The sequence below is a fragment of the Mesoplodon bidens genome, assembly GCF_964165515.1.
Source record: "Mesoplodon bidens genome assembly, chromosome: X".
Lineage (NCBI taxonomy): Eukaryota > Metazoa > Chordata > Mammalia > Artiodactyla > Ziphiidae > Mesoplodon > Mesoplodon bidens.
Window position 1 is genome coordinate 129,791,807 of NC_138163.1, and position 12,064 is coordinate 129,803,870.

Below are 12,064 nucleotides of genomic sequence, written 5' to 3' on the forward strand. Positions count from 1 at the left end.
AAATGAATTTTTCTTTTATAGAAAAAAAAATCTTAGGGACTTCCCTGGTGGTCCAGTGTGTAAGACTGGGCACTCCCAATGCAGGGGGCCCAGGTTCCACCCCTGGTGGGGGAACTAGATCCCACATGCATGCCGCAACTAAGTCCACATGCTGCAACTAAGAAGCCCGCATGCTGCAACTAACACCTGGTGCAGCCAAAGTAAATAAATTAATTAAATTAAAAAAAAATCTTATCCATATAGGTTATTTCCCCAAGGAAATACGAGTAAAGGCTTATAAAATACAAACCTATTGACAATAGGGAGGAGGAAGAGATATTCATTATCTTATTTGAAAACACATAATTAAAACTACACAACAAAACAAACATATAAGAACATTAGAGTTAATTTTCCAAAAGAAAATAAAAATGCGTAGTGTCAGATACATTGGACTAAATTGCAACAAGCATTCCATAGGGTCACTAAGGAAATGCTACCTGAAAATCATGTGTCATAATCATAGCCAAGGAGTGACGGGGTAAGGGCTTATCTCTGTAACCGGTAATACCAACCAGCTATTAACAGGTGCACTTACAAAATTATTGTATCTTGACTTAAAGTAAGCCTTGAGAAATCTAAGAGTTTTCGGAAAAGGGCCCTAAGAAGGTCCTACAAGTGATTCTTACGCTGTTCCAAAATGTGAGTGAGGCATATAAACACATCTGAGTGTAGCCATAGTGAGCACCTAAAGAAAGAATTGCAGAAAGGTACTTTTTCTGAAATAACTCTTACTTGGACACTAGCCAGCTGACTCTTAAGAATACTTGTATATTTTGGTCTCTTCCACCATCCACTTTTCCTTTTTTTTTAATTTACTTATTTTATTTATTTTTGGCTGCATTGGGTCTTCATTGCTGTGCGCGAGCTTTCTCTAATTGCTGCGAGTGGGGGCTACTCTTAGTTGCAGTGCGCGGGCTTCTCATTGTGGTGGCTTCTCCTGTTGTGGAGCACGGGCTCTAGGCACAGGTTTCAGTAGTTGTGGCGCACGGGCTTAGTTGCTCCGTGGTATGTGGGATCTTCCCAGACCAGGGATCGAACTCATGTCCCCTGCATTGGCAGGCGGATTCTTAGCCACTGTGCCACCAGGGAAGTCCCCACCATCCACTTCTTTACCTAATCGATTTGACAGTGCAAGAGTAGGGTGGGTGGAAAGATTTTTCCCCGAAGGGCAAGTTTGGGGCATTTTTGTTGTTGGCTGTGTGTGGCTGGCAAGCTGACACAACTTAGATAGATGGTCTCTATCGCTCTTGCTCCATGAGCTTGTTTACTGACGAAAAACATTGAAGAACTGACCTATTTTGGCCCCCTTCATCTAATTAGGGTTTTTGCCTTTATATTCTGTAAACGTCTAGTGCATCACTCAAGGAGGAAAAAGAGATCAAGGCTGCTGGGCATTAATGATTCTTTTCCTTAAATAACACCTACTTATTACTATGAGCACCGGGAGTTAATACTCCATTTCAAGCTGGAGTCTGAAAGAAATCACCTCTGGTATCTCTGATGAAAAGCTACAAGTAAGTGGGCCCCAGATTCAGGTATAATAAATATTGATTATAATTCAACTGACTGTGGACTTCTTACACTCCATGCTTCCACTGCAGGGGGTGTGGGTTTGATCCCTGGTCCCCTGGTCGGGGAACTGAGATCCCGCATGGCCCGTGGTGAGGCCAGAAAAAAAAGAAAGAAAATTAAATTGATTATACTTTTCACATACAGGGAAAAAACACAGAACTCAATGGTCGGCAATTTGACCATTAAATGACATATCTAAATAATCAGATATGTGACCTCTCAGGCATTGAGACTACAGCGGGTAGACAAGACACCGGAGGAATTCAGGGGTGTCCCCAGGCACCCTCCCGCATTTTTGCTTCTATCCACCAGCTGTGTTTATATCATATGACCTTAGCTTGCTGAATAAATTGGATTCAGTCCCTTTCCTAAGAGAGCTCAGAAGACTGGAGGAGACATTCAATAAGCAACTAAATAAATGGGCAGTTATAAATTGGATTAAGGGCCTTGAAGGAAATAAACAAGGTGCAGCTGGTGGGAATACAGGGTGATGGGACCAGAGAAGGCATGAGTGAGGAGGTAACTCATGATGAGCAAGTAGCAGTGGGCAGGGCTGGTGCAGGTTGTGGGCACAGCAGTTCACCAAGAACCTAGCATGTAGCTGCACTCAAATTCTAAATAAAGATGCAAACTATTGCAAAATCTTCATCACTGATGGAAAAACTGAAATTATAATTTTTTCTCTATCCGTAACTAAATCTAATGTGCTCTCTTAAAAATAATAAGTACATGTTGAATAGTGCTGCTCTTTCTTTACCACACTCTAAACATAGCTTAACCTGGGTAATTACAGAGGGTGGAATGAAACAGGCATTAACCTTCAGGAATGAAGTGGGGAATTTGATCCCTTTCCTGATTTCCTGATGAATGTGAGTCATAAACTGAACTTCACCTTTAAAGGCAGTAGGAGGAAAATCCCAGGCACACCATGGTTACGATATGTAAATAGTATGTTTGTGTGTGTTTGTATGGGTGTTTGTTTACATGAGTGTTTATTAAAAAAAAGAATGGAAAGGAAGTAGGAAAATCAAAACAGCTGAATTGTTAGGGGAGTAGAAATCTGGGTAATTTTTATTGAATTTTTGAATCCCATGTTACAATATGCTTTTGAGCAGTAAGTGGAAATTATTTAATGAAGCAATTTTAAGCAAACTTTAGAAATACTTTCTATGACATCCAAATGTAATCTTTGCCTTAGGCTACAATGGTAAGGGCCAGACAAAAATCCAGTTATCTTAGCAACTCGTTCCTTCAGACAGAAGCCCTTCCAAATCCACAGACACATATAAAAGTTTGAGCCGCTCCTAGAACTCAGGACAGTAATGCTGAAGTGTGCTCCTCCCACCTCCCCGTTGCCATACGTCTGAGTACCCGATGCCCATCAACAGCTTTCTTGACCTTTTCAGTGTAAAAGCTGAGACCACTATTGTGCTCACATAAGCAACTTCTTTCCTCTCACCTCCTCCTGTCAGTGCCATCCACATAGGCATAAATAATCCATGCCGGTTCACGCTGCTGGCCACAGCTGGAGCTAGGCTCAGCCTAAACTCAATCCCTGATTGGATTAAAGTGATAAATCCCTCACCCTATCTGCCTAATGAAGGACTGGGGGAACTCTCAATGGTGAAAGATATTATCTAGACCATTTATGTTTCATTTATACACAATGCACAGCATGCAACAAAGAAATATTAGACATGCCAAGAAGCAGCAAAAAGTGACTCATAGTCAAGAGAAAACAAAACAATATAATTGAATATGTTATGACAATTTAAATGTATCTCGGGAATGCAAGGGTGGTTTAACATTAACAGTTTGAAAGAGGGAAGAAACATACAATCAAATCAATAGACGAAGAAAAAAATGCATTCAATAAAATTCAACAACCATTCGTGACAACCTCAGCAAACCAGGAATAAAAGGGAAGTTTCTTAACCTCATAAAGAATATCTACTGAAAACCTATACCAAACACCATTCATTCTTAATAGTTAAAATCTGTAAGTATGCCCTTTAAAGCAGGGCAAAGATAAGTATGTCTCTTCAGCATTGCACTGGAGGTCTTAGCACACAGAAATAAAAGAACAAGTATCATGACTGCAAAGGGAGAAACAAAACTGTATTAAGCACAGGTGATATGCTTAGAAAATGCAAAGGACTCTATAGAAAACTTATCATTCAAAGAGTTTAACAAGTTGTCTTGCTGTAGACTGAAACTGTATATCCCCCCAAAATTCATAGGTTGAAATCCTAACCACCAATGTGATACTCCGGCCGATCAGATACTCTCTTTGAAGATCTGAGTCTTGGGAAAGCAACACGGAGATGCTGGAACAGCTCAGAGTTCATTCTGGCATGGGTAGTGGTGGCCCCTGGTACCCAGTGACCACAGATAATGGCAGTGGTGATGATGCCAGTGGCAGGATCTAGTACCTAGCAGTGACAGCATCTTAATTAAGCCATTCATGATCTGCATTCCTGTTTTCCGGCCCACTGTCCAAACTCAACACTCCAGCCTTGCCTCTAAGAGCTACCCAGCATCTCCCCAAGAAACTCCTTTTCTAAGTTAGAAGGAGTTGATGTCTTTATTTGCAACTATTGGGTTGGCCAAAAAGTTCATTCGGGTTTTCCATAAGCTGTTAACACTCTCTTAACACTTTTGGATTAGCCAGCTTAGGCTAAGCCATGCGGTGGTAGAAAAAATGACCCCTCCTCAAATCTCCGTGGCTTACAAAAAAAAGATTTATTCCTTACCTTAATGTCCATTATGGGTCAGCTGTGGTTCCGTTCCATGTCATCATCCCTCTGGACCCAAACTGATGAACCTGAGCTGGCAGAGCAGCCTCTGTCTAATATGTTGCAGGTCTCATTGGCTGAAAGAAGAGAGATCAAAGTAATACCCCTGCTGGCTCTCAAAGCTTCCACGCAGAAGCAATGTTCATCATTTCCACCCATGTCATTGGCTAAAAAGCATGTCACACACTGGGATGTACAATCCTTCCAAAGGGAGGGGCACTGCAAGTTCCCTAGCAAATCTGATCTGAGGGGTGTGGTATTCTAGAACTGGCCCACTGGGAGGGTCACCAAATATTTGAACAGTAACACAATATAACACAGCTCTTACAACTCAGGGCCTTGTTTTATTAATTTGGTAAGTTTCAAATTGCATAACATCAATGAAATTGATGAAGAAGGCCTCTTTGAGGAAGCCTGCCAGTATTTCTCAATAATATGTATGCGTAATTGGGATATTAAAGGTTTAGAATGACTCACTGAGATAAATATCCAGCAGAGATCCTGTCTCCAATTCCCTCCCTCAGTCCATTTGATTTTTTTGTAATAGTTTTATTGAGATATAATTCACAGACCACAGGATTAAAATAGGGTATAATTAAAATATAATTAAAATAGGGTACAATTCAACGGTGTTTAGCATATTGGCAGAGTTGGGCAACCATCACCACAATCTTTGAACATTTTCATCACCCCCCCGAAAGAAACCCCCAAGCCCTTGAGCCACCGTCTCATGTAAAAATGATATCAAAATCCACTAAGATGTTTGGAAACTTTCTGCCCAGCCATTGTTGAGATTTCACAAAGCTGGGGGGTAAAAGTCCATCTGTTGCATGAAAAAACTCTGCAGAGATGGAAGTCCTCAGTCTGAGCAGACACTAAAGACCAGACCAGATGGCCTAGTAGACACAGAGACGCCAACATACAGTCCACTGAAACCTGGGAGTTCTTTCCCCTCGGACATGGGTGAAGGTCTACTTCAGCTGACTCAGGCCTTCCCGGGCACCCTTGGAAATGTCTGAATTTTTTGTTTCCACCCACAAAGGTGAAATTAGCCTATTATGATCCCATTTTGATTATTTAAAAGCAACCGCTGGGAGCTCTCTCTGTTTATATACATTTTGAAACTGAATATATTCCAAAAATAAGAAATTTTTGAATGGGCCATGTTTTCATTTGCTTATTAATCAGATCTGTAACTTTTCCATGGCTGTTTTAGATTTTTTAAAAATGTATGTCATCACATGAAAAAGACTAATGACTACTTAGAACCTACTCCTATTTGTACCTTGTTTATATTTTTTAAAGAAAGCAAGAACATATCCAACAAATTTATTTTAATTCTATTTTTTTTCACTTTCCAGCATGGATGTCTATGATAATTTAACAAAGGATGCAAAACAGCCTGCCTCTTTTGTCAAAATTGATTATCTGTATCATATAGTTTCCCGAGGTCATAAAGAAAGAGAATGAAAATGTAAAGGCCACTATATTTGATAGGAAATGGCATTTGAAACTGCATTTATATACTTACAGTCTTCAAATTCATAAAAAACATATGCATGTCACTTTAAAAGTACATGTTTTCATATGTTTAAGTATTTAAAAAATCACTTACTTTTCAGAACATCAGATAAATCACATGGGTGCCACAAGAAGGTTCAGGAAGGTTCCCCTGTGCCAGGAGAGCCGGCAACCACTGCCAAGCATTCCTGGCTGATCTCTCCACAGAGGGAAGCGTGCATAGCACTGTGCTGAGTGTAGTCTGCAAACCACACACTCCTGTCATTGGAAAAACAAACCACAATTGAAAAACAGTTGTACCTTGCATGGAATTAACAGGAAGCTTGGATGTTTCTGGAAGCAAACTGATATGCAAAATAAAACCAAAAAACCCCACCTGTTCATTATGAATAGTCCTGGCTTTGTCTCCGTGTACCCTTGGGCAAGTAACTTGATGTCTCTCAGCCTCAGTTTTCTCATCTCTAAAGTGCTGGCTGGGTAGTTGTGAAGCTTAACTGAGATGCTGTATATAAAGTGCCAGGAATCTAGCAAGTCCAGTGATGGAACATCGTCGTCTCGGCTTCCTCTGCCTGGCTTACTTCATCTCAAGATTTACCCTTAGGGTCACAGCCTTTGTAAAGCCTTCCCTGATCCTCCTGGGTCCCCTGCACCTCTGCCTCTACAGTCTGTCTCTCTCATAGTTATTGAACTGTAAAATGATTGTGGCTATGTCACCTGCATTTTGGGGGCCTGAGGCCTGGGATGGCGTCTAGCTCATCTCTTGGCCCCCGGCACTTGGCAGAGTGTAAAGCAATGTGCAATCATTACGGCATAGCATTTCCGGTAAAGCTTAGTAACATCTCTGGAAACCTAATTTTAAATAATAATATAAATGGGATTATATGAAGTTGTCATCAGTTCTCCCTTCAGATTGTAGGTTCTTCTGAAAGCAAGAAGGCACCTTTTATTTATTTATTTAAATTTACTTATTTAATTTATATTTATTTTTGGCTGTGTTGGGTCTTTGTTGCCGCACACGGGCTTTCTCTAGTTGTGGCGAGCGGGGGCTACTCTTCGTTGCAGTGCATCGGCTTCTCATTGCGGTGGCTTCTCTTCTTGCGGAGCACGGGCTCTAGGCGCACGGGCTTCAGTAGCTGCGGCACGCAGGCTCAGTAGCTGTGGCTCACGGGCTCTAGAGCGCAGGCTCAGTAGTTGTGGTGCACGGGCTTAGTTGCTCCGTGGCATGTGGGATCTTCCCAAGCCAGGGCTCGAACCCGTGTCCCCTGCACTGGCAGGCGGATTCTTAACCACTGTGCCACCAGGTAAGCCCCAAGAAGGCACCTTTTATAATCTAGGTATTTACAGTAAATACCTCTGAGGGATGTAAGAATATTTTAGTAAAATACTTTGCATTTACTCGGAAGCCATAAATAACAAAGCAAATCTGACCTAAAAGATGAAGGCCCAACCCTTGCAAAGGCAATGGAGCCCTGCCAGCTGCAGGCTTCCGGACTGGTGTTTAGAAATGGTAATAGGGAATGAAAGGAACCTCTCATCACAGGAAGTGCTCAGAGAAGAGACACAGCTGCAACTGTATCCAATTTTTAATCTAAAAAAAAGTAACATGGACAAAAGGAGAGTGATGTGTGAAATCCCATGAAGAGAGCCCTCCTACATTCAGGTATAACAACTGATGTTTATGCCCTGTGCAGGTATCACCCATAACCATGGCAACCAGGATCCAGGCTATACTGTGCTGAATTTCTGTGCTGTTTGTTATTTTTTTATTATAGGCCATGGGTTGGGAATTCAGGGTTGGTTGTGTTTTATGAAACAACCATTTGCAAAACTGCCAATGTAGGGAAGGAAAAAAATCTTTTTTCTCCGAACCATCTAGGTTCTTGGTTGGGGCTCTGTAACAAAAGACAGATTAACAAGAAGAAAGCACACTCAGCTGGGAAAACTGGAAAGCTACATGTAAATGAATGAAATTAGAACATTTCCTTAAACTCAAAATGGACTAAAGGGGCTTCCCTGGTGGCTCAGTGGTTGAGAGTCCGCCTGCCGATGCAGGGGACGCGGGTTCGTGCCCCGGTCCGGGAAGATCCCACGTGCCGCGGAGCGGCTGGGCCCGTGAGCCATGGCCGCTGAGCCTGCGCGTCCGGAGCCTGTGCTCCGCAACGGGAGAGGCCACAGCAGTGAGAGGCCCGTGTAACGCTAAAAAAAAAAAAAAAAAAAAAAAAAAATGGACTAAAGACCTAAATGTAATGCTGGATACTCTTTGACATAAATCACAGCAAGATCTTTCTCAATCCACCTCCTAGAGTAATGAAAATAAAAACAAAAATAAACAAATGGGACCTAATGAAACTTAAAAGCTTTTGCACAGCAAAGGAAACGATAAACAAAATGAAAAGACAACCCTTAGAATGGGAGAAAATATTTGCAAATGAAGCAACCGACAAGGGATTAATCTCCAAGATATACAAACAGCTCATGCAGCTCAATATCAAAAAAAAAATCAAAAAATGGGCAGAAGATCTAAATAGACATTTCTCCAAAGAAGACATACAGATTGCCAACAAACACATGAAAAGATGCTCAACATCACTACTTATCAGAGAAATGCAAATCAAAACTACTATGAGGTATCACCTCACACCGGTCAGAATGGCCATCATCAAAAAATCTACAAACAGTAAATGCTGGAGAGGGTGTGGAGAAAAGGGAACCCTCTTGCACTGTTGGTGGGAATGTAAATTGGCACAGCCACTCTGGAGAACAGTATGGAGGTTCCTTAAAAAACTAAAAATAGAGTTGCCCTATGATCCTGCAATCCCTCTCCTAGGTATATATGCGGAGAAAACCATTATTCGAAAAGATACATGCACCCCAATGTTCATTGCAGCACTATTTACAATAGCCAGGACACGGAAGCAACCTAAATGTCCATCAACAGAGGAATGGATAAAGAAGATACGGTACATATATACAGTGGAATATTACTCAGCCATAAAAAAGAACGAAATAATGCCATTTGCAGCGACATGGATGGACCTAGAGATTGTCATCCTGAGTGAAGTAAGTCAGACAGAGAAAGACAAATATCATATGATATCGCTTATAGGTGGAATCTAAAAAAACGGGTATAGGGACTTCCCTGGTGGTCCAGCGGTTAAAACTCCGCGCTCCCAGTGCAGGGGGCCCGGGTTCGATCCCTGGTCAGGGAACTAGATCCTGCATGCCGCAACTAAGAGCCTGCATGCTGCAACTAAAGATCCCACATGCCATGACGAAGATCCTGCACATAGCAATGAAGATCCCACGTGCCGCAACTAAGTCTCGGTGCAGCTAAATAAATTAATTAATTAAAAATTTTAAAAAGGTACAAATGAACTTATCTACAAAATGGAAATAGAGTTACAGATGTAGAAAACAAACTTCCAGTTACCAGGGGGTTGGCGGGGGGGAGGGATAAATTGGGAGATTGGGATTGACATATACACACTACTATATATAAAATAGATAACTGATAAGGACCTACTGTATAGCACAGGAACTCTACTCAATACTCTGTAATGGCCTATATGGGAAAAGAATCTAAAAAAGAGTAGATATATGTATATGTATAACTGATTCACTTTGCTATACACCTGAAACTAACACAACACTGTAAATCAAATATACTCCAATAAAAATTTTTTTAAAAAAGAAGGAAGCACACATTTATGTAATGTAAATTTTATCTGACCTGGGAGGCTTTATAAGGAAATGAACACCCAAAGAAACAGTTACACCTGGGTGTTTCTATACTAGGTTTGCTGAAGAGTGGAAAGTTGTGGGAAAATGTGAAGGGATAAAGAGTATGAGCTAAGGGTAGTCAACTGGGGGAAACCCAGCAAGACCTGTTCAGTGCGATTCCCTCCAGCATCCCTCCATCTGCAGAGATAAGGATGCTCCTTTCCTCAGTTTGGGGAGGGCACCTCTCACTTGAGGGTCTTATGACCTCCCTCAGGGGAAGGTCAGAGAGGCCTTCCTGTACCTATAGTTTCTCATATTCCTTCAGCTTAAAATATTCACTATGCCAAAGTGCCAGATTTGGGGGTAGTGTGTCCTCACCCCCATCACCAAGGACTTTCTCAACTATACGGATGCAGGGAGACCAGTCTTTGTGTACTCTTGTTTGAAACCAGTTAAATGACATTTGGACCATTGCTACAGCCACCTAACTGGTGTCCCTGCATCTGTCCTTGCTTCCCTCCTCATCTAACTTAACACAACAGCCAGAAGGATGCCTCCTAAAGGTCATTCAAGTCTTATCACTACCAACCCCTTGGCTTCCATGGCTTCCTATCAGGCTTGGAAAAATCCCAAAGTCCTTATCATGACCGACAAGGGCCCTCATGAACCTGATGGCTCTTGGGCTTCACCTCTCATCCTTCTTCCCCTTGCCACTGTGCTTCAGCTCTGGTGGACTCTTGCTGTGCCTTGTCTGTGTCAGGCACCCTCCCATCCTGGGGTCTTTGTGCTTGCTGTTCTTGTAAAAATGATTTTAAATGAAATGAAAGATCCTTTACCTCATGAGCACTTAAAAAAAAACAACAACAAAAACCCTTTCCTTTTAGGAGATAAGCATAGGATATAAAAGAATTATTATCTATACTTAGAAAATGTAGTACTCTCTCATTGACTAAAAGAAAAGAAAAAAACCAGATTACTGTTCTCCTATCTATAGTTGCAAAAGTCACTGACAAAGTTGACACGAAATGAGGAAGACTACCCAGATTTTTATATCTTGGAGAGTAAAGGAATTTCCATTTCAAGTGCTTTTATTTGTCTGCAAATTTAGTTTGCAAAAGTCCAGTACAAATAAAAACTACCAAAAAACCCCACAAAAAACCCACCCCCCAAAACAAACCCCAAAACCCTAAAGCAAAAAACAAACACTGACATGAATTAATCACACATGGTATTCATGTGCTGTGCTCTTTTATAACCACTGAATAGTTTTTAAGATCATTCCAAGTCACATGAAACCACACTTTGTAAAACTTCAAGTTTTAGGTGACTTTGCAAGTTTTTCTTTAAAAGACTGTTACATCATAATAGGCAGCCCTGGGAAGCCACAGATACAAAGGTATCAAAATAGAATTGATAATTACTGACCTCAAGCCCATTTCTTCAAAACCATTTGAAAACACGAACGTATTTTCATTTCCTGCACCTTTGAGGGAATTCTGTCATGAGGCAGGTAAACTGCACATTACATTCTGAGCTCTAGCAAAGGGACTTAGGAGAGTGAGGGGAAAAGAACTGGTGAAAATGTGTAGTTTTGGAGACAACTCACAAACTATAGTTAAAACTATAAAAATTAAAATCCTATGAATTTTTAAAAAAGAAAAAAATCACACGGAAGTCTTGTTGTGTTTAAACATTATACAGATTGGTTAAACACTGTTTACAAAGGCCTCGAAGAAGTAATTTCCTCTTCATTTATTAGAGAAACGTTGGTAGATTCAAAGGCTGAGGCAATGGACTTCCTCTGAGAGGTTAATGCCAGTTTTTACAAAAGGAGAATTGGAAATTCAGACCTAAAGGGGTTCAGAGCGTGCCACCCCCAACATATAATGGCATACAGATCATTCGGAGCCGAAAGCAAATGAGAAAAAGCAAACACAGGATGAGCTCTCTGCCCTCCCGCTACCTGCCTGAAAACAGAACACGAATTCCCCTTGTGAATTCCCTACCAGGAAGTGGGTAACAACCTCATCATTGGAGGCAAGATGGCACCGGAGTCTACACAAACAAACCTTACTAAATGACCATTATCTGCCATTAGTTTCCCCCTACCCCCCCACCACACACGCTAATTTACCTTCCCAGAGTTTGCTGCCACTAAAAGCCTAAAGCCCTTTTCCTTTGTCTTGTTACTTCTCTACAAACGTACTACTCTTTCTTAAAATGCTATATAAGCCCCAGTTCTAACCATCCCTATGAGTTACGCCATCACCGAATTTCTCCTGCGGGTATGCGTGCTGCACATATAAACTGCTTTTCTCTTGTTAATCTGTCTTTTGTCAGTCTAGTTTTCAGGGTCCCAGCTACAGGTTTTTTTCCCCTCCCCTACAGACCTAACCCCTGATAACATGAAGACT